The following is a 12,425-nucleotide window of genomic DNA, read 5'->3' on the forward strand; positions in this document are numbered from 1 at the left end:
ATCAAGCCCTTTAAAATGGCCAATCTGCAGATTACAATGTCTAGCCCTGACACCTGACAACAATGCAAGTCAGTTGAGAGCCTAGACTATCTTGTCAAGTCTTTGACTCTGAAAGCATTTGCCTTTTCCCCTAGGGTGGGGTCTGGAGCTGTCAATCTCTTCCTTCTGCTCTTCTGTTCTGGAGAGGCTCTTTGACATAGACACAGTGAACTGTTCTCTCACTTCTCTTTCCTCCTTGCCCCTTTCTGAGGACTCAAATCCCAGGTCACTAATCTGAATTTTACCCCCAGTCACTGTGGAGAATGGAGTCAATTACAATGATCCTTACAGAGTCAGAAGAAAGGGTGTAAAGTTAAATAACACAGTCTTGCTTTAAGCAATGGCAGCTGTTGGTGTTGCACTTTCTGTCGGTAGTAAGACAACACATGATTGGGAATTCTGGAAAGCCTCAGCAATAATGAACTCATTATGGGTCATCTCACATTCACCCCTCCCCCCAAAAAATGTCATAAAAATATTCTTTGCTCTTTGGCTTGTCAGTTTTGACTAGCTTGGTTTCTGGGTAAGTTTCAGAGTATGATAGAAACCTATGGAAAAAGGTGCTGTATACACAATGCTTTGTTTTAGAAGTGGCATATGGAACCATATGTCCATTGTCTTTGAACCAAGTGTTTTAACTATTCATAATCAACATAATCCTCTGGAAGCTCAAAGGCTGACACATCATCTTATTAATTTCCAACTTAATTTGTGCTATCATTTATTCTGAACAATAGCTTTGACTCCACAACTCACCCTAGTTCATCTAATTGAATTTCACCATCTTGCTTCATCTACTCTGCTAAGCAAAATAGAAACAAATAGATTTAGTGTCCTTTGAGGTTATGTGGAATTTGAGATTATTGAAGAGAATTTACCTATGAGCTAGTCAATAGGTCATTTGTTTGGGGAACTTGTAGCCAGACAGATATTGAATTATACATCTTCATCTGGACTTTACCTTTGGAGCCAGCTTAAAATCAGTCTGACCAAATTGACAAGGGTGTCTAGTATTGTATTTCAGTTTTATGCAGGTAGCTGGTCTGTGTGGAGAGGCAAGAGAAGAATCTGAGTGTGAGCACAGGCTTTTACATCCCTTGAAACTTGATTGAATCTTATTCTTGAAGGCATTTTTGGACATAGAGGACAAAGAAAGGGCCTAATCCAATTATGGCCAAGATTTGATAAGAATGAAAGTTTTTCATCAAAACAGAAAAGTAAAGCTGCTGAGATCTCAACCATAAGAGCCCGGAGAATGTTGTGGAAGAGGAGGTGGGAAAAATACAAGAGCACAAGGAGAGAAGGTGTACTCTGAGGCATTGTCCTCCCCACAGGGGCTGACTGGTGCACTCATGACCCCACAGTGATCACTGATAATCCCACTCGAAGACTCAGTGAAATAGGGGCAGAGAGGGGACATAGAGCATACCCCAAGAACAATGTGACCAAATTGCAAGATGTTCAGATATTAAAGTTCTCAATAAAAATATTTAAAATAGAATGAGTGTTCAATTTTTTAAATTAATTAATTAATTAATTTGAGAGAGACAGAGAGTGAAAGAGGGAGAGAGAAAGAGAGAGAGAGAGAGAGAGAGGGAGCGAATGGGCATGCCAAGGCCTCCAGCCACTGCAAACAAACTCCAGACGCGTGCACCCCCTTGTGCATCTGGCTAACGTGGGACCTGGGGAACTGAGCCTCGAACCGGGGTCCTTAGGCTTCACAGGCTAGCGCTTAACTGCTAAGCCATCTCTCCAGCCCAAGTGTTTAATTTTTGAAAAACATTTTTATTTATTTATTTGCAAGGAGAGAGAGAAGAGAGGAAAAGAGGAGAGGAGAGGAGAATGGGAGTGTCAGAACCTTCAGCCACTGCAAGGGAACTCCAGCTGCATGCACCTCTTTGTGCATCAGGCTTTTACATGGGTACTGGGGAATTGAGCCCAGGCTGTCAGGCTTATCAGGCAAATACCTTAGCTGTTGAACCATTTCTCCAGCCCTAAGTGTTTTAATTTTTAAAGTTGTCAGTAAAAATAGAAGAAAAACATCTTGCACTGATATGTATTAGTATATTGCTAAGAAACTTATAAAAGTAATAAACACACACCAAACAACCTGGAGACTTTAACACTTTCCTCCCAATTTGTTCTTTTAGTGTCTATGCCCAATTTATTTCTAAATGAGAAAATACATCTACCCTCTCTAGCAGAGTTAGTTCTCCACAGAGACTAGAATGTTTAAAATAATCCAACGTATGTAAGAAGAGGTGGTAGTCTCAAAATCTTTCTCGTGGAGATTAGTGATGGTGCTCTTTTTCAGAAACATTCTCCTGGTTATCTGGCGTGTATCTATGTCTATGTCCACAGTAAGAGTAGTGGCTCTGTGCTTACAGAGCGTGTCCAGGGGCACTGCTGTCGCTGACTGGAGAGGAGGAGCTTGAGGTCGCTAGTCTGAGCCCACCAGCAGCTGCAGCTCACAGAGGAGTGCAGTGCTCACCTTCTAGTACCAGAGGCCCTTGCTTAAGTATTAACTTCATTAGAACCTCTGTCTTGACAACAAACAAGTGTTGCTTTAATTATAACCCATTTAACTTTTTCTAAGACTTCTTTCTATTGTAAAATTGACAAGTGCACATACCAAATATCTATCTGATTTTGAATCTCTTGTGGAGTCCTCGTCTATGAAGCAATCACTAAAAAGGAAAAGAAGAAAATGTGTTATTGGGATGATAAAAACTAACTACCTTAATTATCCAACCTTAACAAACCATAATTTATCTGTTGAACTGACTGGAATGAACATATTTGGCTGGAATAAGTGAAAAAATTGTAAGATTCAGAACACATGAAAGATTTCTATAATTTAATTTAATTTTTTTACAACTAGATTTTTTAAAAAATTTATTTATTTATTTATTTGAGAGTGACAGACACAGAGACAAAGACAGATAGAAGGAAAGAGAGAATGGTCGTGCCAGGGCTTCCAGCCTCTGCAAACGAACTCCAGACGCGTGCGCCCCCTTGTGCATCTGGCTAACGTGGGATCTGGGGAACCAAGCCTCGAACCGGGGTCCTTAGGCTTCACAGGCAAGCGCTTAACCGCTAAGCCATCTCTCCAGCCCTACAACTAGATTTTAATTGACATTGCAATGGGAGAGTAGTGGTAAAAAGGGAATGCAAATGTATTTCTAAAAATAAATTCCATATGACCACTAAGCATACTCTCACTGTTGGGTGTGATAAGAGGGTAGCACTACCAAGGTATGATATAATGTAGGCACCTGTATCTGCAGACATTAGCTCACAGGCACATCAGGAGTATCAGATACTTAAATGTTAAAGGTGTTCCCACTGAGCTATGGAGTGGGTGGTTCCTCTGGACCAGGAGTTCAGGGGGAAGTCATCCTTGTGGAAGGACCATCATTAGTGCTCCTATAGCGTAACGGTTAACCCTCACAGGTGGGTGGTGTTGCAAACTATAGGATGATCAAATAGGGGTCATGAGAAGAGGAGCTAGTGACAGAGTCCACCTGCTGAAAATTTATCTTTTTATTTTTATTTATTTATTTTAACTTTAAACAGATTTTTATTACACAAAGGTTGTCACATAATTGGATACTTGTCTACTTTGTACAATTATTCTTACTCTCCACATATCTTTTTATTTTTTATTTGTGTGAACAGGAATGGATATCCTGGGGAGAAACCCTTGCATCTTGCTAAAATGGGCATAAACTCAATAGCTTAAATAACAGGACCTGTATGGTTTGTGCAAGTGAGGAATGGAACTTGTAGAATTATATCTTGCCGAGAATAAAATGGGAAGACATTCATGTTTCTCTTTCAGATAGTCCTGTTGTTGGTGTTTGTTTCTGTGTTTTTGAGGCAGGGGCTCTGCATGAGCCATGAGTGGGTTGTGTGCATGCAGCCCTCCTGCTTCAGCCTCCCAGTGCTGGCATGCCAAGCCTGTGCCAGCCAGCTCAGCACGAGCCATGTTTTGTAAAGGTTCACAAGGAGACCAGAACATTTTGGAAGCCAGGAGTTACATATTAAACTATTAGTTCCCAGGAAGTGTGCTGACACAAGGGTGAAGGAGATAGACAAGAGGACACTCGACTCCCACCAAACTAGAGACACAGCAGCTCCCAAGAGCTCGTCACTGAAGTAGACCTAAAACATGTCCTCCGTGAAATTTGCTGAAGACGGGGTGGAAAGAATGTTAGAGCCACATGTTGGGACATTATGCACAGAGACATTGCCTCTTACCGATAATGGCTAACCCCACAATGCACGACCCATCTTCCCCAACTAGGAGGGTCCCTGCGGAGTGGGGAGGACAGGGAGGAGGCTAACGATGGTTCCAACATGACTGTTTACATACTGTGTACATAACTAATGGAAAAAAAGAAGAAAGTGTGCTGATGAAGGTGATCTTATTTAGCTTTAATCACATATGTCCTTTTTTATTGTGCTCTCCTTTGCTCCCTCTGTTCAACCCTCTCTTCCTCTGGAAATCTTGCCTCCTTTTCCCTCCCTTTCCTCTTTCCTTCTATCCTTCCTTCTCTCTTTCTCCCCCTCTCTCTCTCTCTCTTTTTTTTTTTTTTTTGGTTTTTCGAGGTAGGGTCTCACTCTGGTCCAGGCTGACCTGGAATTAACTCTGTAGTCTCAGGGTGGCCTTGAACTCATGGCGATCCTCCTACCTCTGCCTCCCGAGTGCTAGGATTAAAGGCATGCGCCACCACGCCCGGCTCTCTCTTTTTTTGAAGGCATGGATAAAAAAAAAAACAAACTGTGGAGACACTAGTTGTCAAGATGAAATAGATGAAAGGGCAGATATAAACTTTTGTCCTCTTATTTTATTTGGCAGGGAAGAATAAAAGGTAGTAATGGAAGGTAGTAATTATTGACCCTTGGTATTAACTTTGCTGTCTTGGGTAAGCACATAATTAGATTGTTCTTTAAAATGTGCTTTGTGTAGCTGGCATTAGATGCTGGCTCAGGTCAGATCAGTTCCCATGTTGGTAGCTTTGAAAGTGCACATCATGTACCAAAGGAACTTTTCTGGTCTATTGGGTAAATATATATTAAAGTAATTTTTAAAATCCTTATATACTCAATAGGCTGGAAGTGGTTAATGGTTTAATGAACAGTCATGCATTTTTAAATGGGTATTGTTATTTATGTACTGACTCAAGTGAGAAAAATCTCTGAAACAATGGCATGTACCCGAGGTCTGTGTACTTCTGCTGTAAAATCTTAGAAGTAGTGCAAGAGTATAGGAACCTATTTTAAAATCACATTATCTCACTGCCCCTTCTCCTAATTCTTCCTGCTTGCTCTTCCTCTTATGGGATGTATTTTAATAGGTTCATTTTCTGGCCCCCCTGCTGGCCTAATTTCATTTTCATAGATTAAAACTGATTTACATTCTAATTGTAATCTTAATATACAGTTTATCCTGTGTTGATTCATTGTGCCAGGCACCTAGTAGGCACACAGTCAGCACTTGTTGAATGAACTTCTGTTCTTTCTATCACGTTTGCAGAGCAAACGCTAGTCCTGTGCCTCATATGCTAACAGACAGAATAGCTCAGTGGAAAACTTCTTTACAACACAAGCATTAGTCTTTGTAGGTCAAATGCAGGCCTGGAGTCCCCTTTCAGATCACCACATACGAGCTGCCTCTCCTCTGAGAAGCCACTTCTATGTTCTCTGCCAGTGTGCTCGCCAACAAAAGGGGACAATCACTCCATGGTCATGCATTTCTTACAGGGATCTGTGATACCTTTACATGTAAAGTATCTGCCACAGTATGTCATCAATGCTTTTTCCCCAGCAGTTGACCTGAATTCCCACCCAGAAACATGAGAAATACTCAATTCTAGGGAGTAGAGGCTTCCACACTCCACAGTGGCCTAGTCACAAGCACAAAGAGAAAACAAGATAGACATCATTCTTAGGTATCAGGAGCACAATTGATCACTAATTCTCTGTCCTGTGTCCGGACTAGGACCTCCTGTGGGTGCTCACTGGGTGCTGCCTTTGACCCCAGCCTGCAGATTCTAGACTGTGTGTGCTCATTTTGCCCTTCCTCCCAGAGCAGCTGCACCCCAACATGTGGGATCTTTCATTTTTTCCTCCATTCCATATGTCCTGTGGGAATACAGAGCGATCCTGTCTGTTTTTCTGAAAATTCCACACATAAGCAAACAGCCTTCCCCAAGGTGGGTTTTCTGAGAGCGAGCAGGGGTAATGATATCTCAGGCTTCACAGTACGATGATTGGGGCCTGGAGAATAGGCATTACTAACGTGCTCACTGAGCCGCCTCAAGCCCTATTTGGAGGGAGCACAGCATAAATAAGTAAACACGCTCCCTGGATCTTTACTGTCTGAGCTTTAGCGAGCTGCCTCGATCTGGGAAAGCCATTAAAATGGCTGGCACATAATTGGATTTGTTTTGCTATTAGGGTGCAGATCTCTCGCTCTTCCCATGCATCCCTACATTCATGAGGGAGCATCAGCCTATGATGGAATTGCAATCAGTGATACGGCATTTGGGGGTCATCTGAAGGGCATCAAAGAAGACGATTTTGTCTGCCATCTCCTCCTCATGCTGTTTTCAGTTGCCTGCAGGTGGGCCATGGCAGGCTGGCCGTCACGACCCTTAATTTTGTGTGGTTGGCTCTTGGTACTTTCCCTTCCAGTGCTTACACCCAACACTCTTCCTGGGTTCTTGACATGTGCAGTGACTTTATTTAAAATGGAAATCTCAAACTGGGCATGGTAGCACACATCTGTGGCCCCAGCACTTGGGAGGTTGAGGTAGGAGGAGGGTCACGAGCTCTAGGCCCTGTAGGAGAAAACGAAAGCAAAAAGCCAAACCAGAGTGGAAGAGAAAAGGAACTCTCACTTACCTACACCTGTTATCTCCTTTTCCTGACTGAGGATTGTTTAATATATCCAGTGTGCTGTTCTAATGCACGCTGTATGTGCCAAATTTTTAAAAACATACTTTATTTGCCAGGCAAGAAATGGAGAGTCAGAGAGAAAGCGAGAGAGAGAGAGAGAGAGAGAGAGAGAGAGAGAGAGAGAGAGAGAGACAGAATGAATGGGCATGCTATAGCCTCTTGCCACTGCAGATGAACTCCAGATGCATGCACCACATTGTCCATCTGGCTTTACATGGATATTGGGGAATCAAACACAGGCCATCAAGTTTTGTAAGGAAGCACCTTAGCCATCTTTCTAACCCCCACATGATGATTTTCAGTATGATATCGGATTCTTTTTAAACAACTACGAAAACAAAGCAGTTTCTCTTTCCCATGAAAATTAGAGAGATAGAGGAGAGTTTGGAATATTTTTTCCCAAATGGCTAGTTGAAGGAAGATGTAGAAATGCCTAAAACATGCTGATAGTGTTTTAGATATGTCCTTTCATAAAAACCCGGATTCCATCCACACTTACAGGTTCATATTGTCCTTGGGGCAGACAGGGAAAGCTGACTCCTGAGAGGGAAGTTTTAGTATTAAGGCCAGCTGTTGGTGGATTTAAAGGGAAACAGTGATTATGAGTTTAGAAGGCAGCCTTGGCCCAAGCTCTGGTTCTTCAGTAAGAAGGAACCCAATTAATTAGTGGAAATATAGCTGAGCTTGGAGATATCTTGGGGGACACAGCTGCGCTTGGTTGTTAATGGACCAGCTTATCTCTTTCAGGGTGGCTGAGAGAACACATATCAGAAAGATTAGCTGAAGAATGAGTCCCTGCAAGCACACACTGATAGAACAGATTTTTTTTCTCCCTCAGTGCAACTTCTGAGGCTGAGAACAAGAAAGCACTTTCAGAGAATGTTCACTCAAGGCTTTGAGTTGAGGTGAGGAGAAGTGAACATGCACACCCTGAATGTGTTTAAAAATGGAGCATGTAAAAAGGACGTAGAAGAAGGAGCAGGGAAAGACTGTTCTACAAGACAGGCAGGTGCACACTAGCGGCAAGGGTGTTATATGAGAAGCAGGGTGACCTCCGTGCACTGGAAGTCTATGATCTTAGATAAGAAAGGTGGCTCTGGAATCAAGACCAAGAGGTCACTGATAGCCCCAGGAGACCAGATTCTTACGACAAATGTGAGCAAAACTATGGATCTGTGTTTCTGTCAGAGGAAAACTGATGGGCAGACTTCAGCACCATTTGCGGAAGGGGTCTTCTGGGAAAAGTAGGAGCACAGTCTACAACTGGTTGGGAATAGATCAGACCCCAAGCGCCCTCTGAGGATGATTCCAGAATCAGCACCTCTCATGCCCGCTCTGTTGATCTGAGTCTCTCACTCATCAGTCAGTGCTTGCCCCGCTTCTGCCCGGTGCTAAAGGGACGGGTTATGGTCATCAGAGGTGACATTTACTCTCCCTTCCAATTCTTGTAAAAAAAAAAAAAGAATTCACAATTCTTAACAAATAAATTAAATGAGATATGTAATGCTTTTTATCCCGGCCAGAGGTAGAAATTATGCCAGCAGGAATATTGCCTTCAGCGTGTCTTCCATGGACTGCCAGGCGTGGTGAGCGCCTTCTGTTCTCACTGCTGCGCGCCTCTGACCACACGGTGCCCCCAGACAAGGAGGTTAAGATGTTTTGGCTGCTGGATTAAAAAAAAAATGTCTAAGTTGTGTCTCTCCTTTCCAACTAGTTTTTGATCTTTGAAGACTTAATTGTTTGAGGGCAGTTTTAGATTCACAAAAAATTGAGAGGAAGGTACGGAGATATTTCATAGAGCCTCTGCCCCACACATGCCCAGCCTCCCCTATAACCAAAGTCTCACACCAGGATAGAACCACTGTTAGGCTTAGCCACTGACATGCCATTGTCATACAAAAAGCATAATTTGCATTGGGCTGTACTTCTTTTGTTTCGATAAAAATGATAGTGTATTGTTTTGTTGTCTGACAATGCAGGAATTGTTCCCAAGAAGTTTTAGGAAAAGAAAAAGAAAGGAGTTCTTTTAGGAAATTGACTCAATGCCACAAATCAATGCAAATCTGGAATCTACGAATCCTTTTTTAACAATAATTTAAAACATTTTTTAAATTGACAACAAAGAATCCTGCACATGGTGTGGCGACATTCATTGACGCCAAGCACTGAGGTTGAGAGAAAACAGTCTGATCTAGATTTTGAGATTTCACGCAAAAGATTTTATGTGTGTCAGGGATGCAATGTTTTGTTGTTTATCTTTTTTTTTAAATTTATTTGAGAGCGACAGACACAGAGAGAAAGACAGAGGGAGAGAGAGAGAATGGGCGCGCCAGGGCTTCCAGCCTCTGCAAACAAACTCCAGACGCGTGCGCCCCCTTGTGCATCTGGCTAACATGGGACCTGGGGAACCGAGCCTCGAACCGGGGTCCTTAGGCTTCACAGGCAAGCGCTTAACCACTAAGCTATCTCTCCAGCCCTGTTGTTTATCTTTTGAGGAAGAGTTTCACTGGGCAGCCGGGGCTGGCCTCAAACTCATTATCCCCCTGCCTCATCTTCCAGCGCGCTAGGATTGCAAGCATGCGCCGTGACGTCTAGTTTTAAGGTTGCCTTAGCACATGTTCATGAACTCCCGGTTTCAAGGGCAGTTAGAGGTATGGGAAACTTTATTCCTAGGGCCAGGTCGGGAATCAAGGTGAGGGCCCTGGGAAGGATGTCTCAGATGTGAATCTGCTTGGCGTATTTGAAAGCCCATCCTGGGTGACATGACCCAAGTTGTTCTGAAGAGCTTCACTGGGAAGGTGTGAGAATGACTTCTAGAAGTTGCCATGAGACCAGCTTTAGAATTCTGAACTCTCTAAGTTTGGATATTTGGTTTGGAAAGTGAGTTCCCTATCTCTTGAGAATTGAGTCTTATGCTAGATGTTAATTGGTTCAAGAGTTAGTTTTGTAGTTTGGTCATCATCAGTGCCTAACTCCTATTGTCCTATGAGTCACTGACACACGTGCCAGGCTCTGTCCTGCTTTATACAGGCGCTGAGGAGGATTAAACTTGGGTTACCAGGCTTTGCCAGCAAGTGTCTCTAATCTCTGAGCCATCTCTCCAGCCTTGTCTCTCATAGTAAGTATTCTTTTTTTTTTTTTAATATTTATTTATTTGAGAGCAACAGAGAGAGAAAGAGGCAGCTAGAGAGAGAATGGGCACGCTAGGGCCTCCAGCCACTGCAAACAAACTCCAGACACATGCGCCACCTTGTGCATCTGGCTAACATGGGACCTGGGGAATCGAGCCTTGAACCGGGGTCCTTGGGCTTCACAGGCAAGCACTTAACCACTAAGCCATTACTCCAGCCCCGTAGTAAGTATTCCTAAGTGTGCCATATTTTCTCTGATTTTACATATCTGAAAACTACACAATTAATTATTTTATTTTTTTCCCTTTGAACTTTGGTGGATTCCACTTCTTCCCAACAGAAGGCTATGATGTAATAAACATCTAAACAAAGAGGTGAAGATTTAGAAGAGCAAGCCCGTCTACTCAGATTGGTCCAGCAGGAAGGATCGCAGAAGTTCCTATTGAAGAAAGTGTCTTGTGGACAGCACCCTTTGCTCATACACACCCCCAGGAAGCATTTGTTAGAAAGTGATGGTTCATTAACTAAAATGGACTGTACTATTTTCTGCATTGCACAACTGATTGGTTAAGGTTGTGGTCTTCCAATGTCTTCTCTGCGACATCAGCGCCCAGGAATGGCAGGTTAGTTGACTGTCTTTGCTTTACTCTGATTTAGGTTTTTCTCTCTTCTACAGAGATGCCTCCCTTAATGAGTGTTGATATGTGGAAGACAAGAAGAAATAAAGTTGTTTAAAATGACTACCCAGGAGAATCCAGGCACTTTGAAAGATTTGAAGTATTAATAAGTACAGCTTTTATGCAATGAGGACTATGTAAATTACAGCAAAACTTCTCAATTTAGAAAATGTACAAAATTAGAAAGCTTTGCAAACTATCAATCAAACCATCTCATCTAGAATTAAAAGAGAAATGAAAAATGATGTCTATTGATCACACTGACATTTCATTCTCCTAGGAGACTACCTTGAAGTGGAGTTGTCTCAGTCATTCATATTCTGGGATGTGAGTTCCTTTCCCCCCAGCGGATTGGTATGAATAAGACACTACCAACTGCTACATTAGGACTAATTGGGTTGGTAGCCAGCCTGCACTTTATAAATGAGGAAACAAACTGCGAGAGGTGTTAACATTCTTCAGACAAACGGGCATGGGCGGAGCTGGGGTGCTCAGTGGGCAGCTGCTGTGTGAACATGAGGACTGGAGCTCAGACCCCAGCGCCCTGGCGCAGCTGGACACACCCCCAAGACCTCAGCCAGAGCGGGGACAGGAGGATTCTTGGGTTTGCTGAGTAGCTCGCTGGGTCTGTGAGCTCTAGGTTCAGTGTAAGACCCTGCCTCAGAAACCTCAGGTTTAGAATGAATGAGGCAGACACCTGACTACTGACCTCCACACACGTGCGCACACGTGAATCCACATGTGTGTGAATACACGCATACTCATGTCAGCACCCACGTGAAAGCTCGCTAGGTCATTGTGCCTCATGAGAAGATTTTGGAGGTGAGAGGAAGTATTTTTAGAGAAAAGGAAAGTTAGCTTTCTATTTAAATTTAATTAACTCATGGAACTATTATTACGTCTTTCTTTTCGGAGGGATGCCCCTTGGACTTTGGTAACTTTCAGTGAGTTCATTCTGTGTAATCTATATGAATGTGCTCATTTAAACAATGAGCCATATTTATAAATGTCCTTGTAGGCCTTATTACTGCCCTTTTTGAAAACCAACTAAAATAATCATGAGTAGAAAATTTAAAGCTGCATATATTAATTAGCCTTCTGCCTGTAAGTTACACAAGTCATTAAGATATGTGTGCCACTCTTTAGACTGTGTGCCAATTTGCAGAGAAATCTGTAGCTCAGTGTGTTTGGCAGAATATAAGAGAAATAAAGATGGGACAAACATTTTTATTACGAAATTAGACAAAAGTGGTTAATCTAAAAAGGAAAGAAGTAAAATTAAATAATTAAGGGTACAAATCACTTAGAAAGAGAACACCAAAATGGATGATAAGAAAAACCAGTACTTGTTAAGAGGTGAGGACTCCCATGGTCGGTAGATCCCTGGCAAGAGTGATAAAGAAATTCATCAGTAAAACAGAAGACTGGAGAGGACTGGGGAGATGGTTCAGTGGTCAAGGTACTTGCTTGCAAAGCCTGCCTGCTTAACCCAAGTTCACTTCCCCAGTAAACATGTACAGCCAGACACAAAATGGAACACTCATATGTGCACACGCACACACCCAAACACACACACACATGCATATATATGTGCAGATAAATAATTAAGAAAACA

Source organism: Jaculus jaculus, chromosome 11, assembly GCF_020740685.1.
Source record: "Jaculus jaculus isolate mJacJac1 chromosome 11, mJacJac1.mat.Y.cur, whole genome shotgun sequence".
Taxonomy (NCBI): domain Eukaryota; kingdom Metazoa; phylum Chordata; class Mammalia; order Rodentia; family Dipodidae; genus Jaculus; species Jaculus jaculus.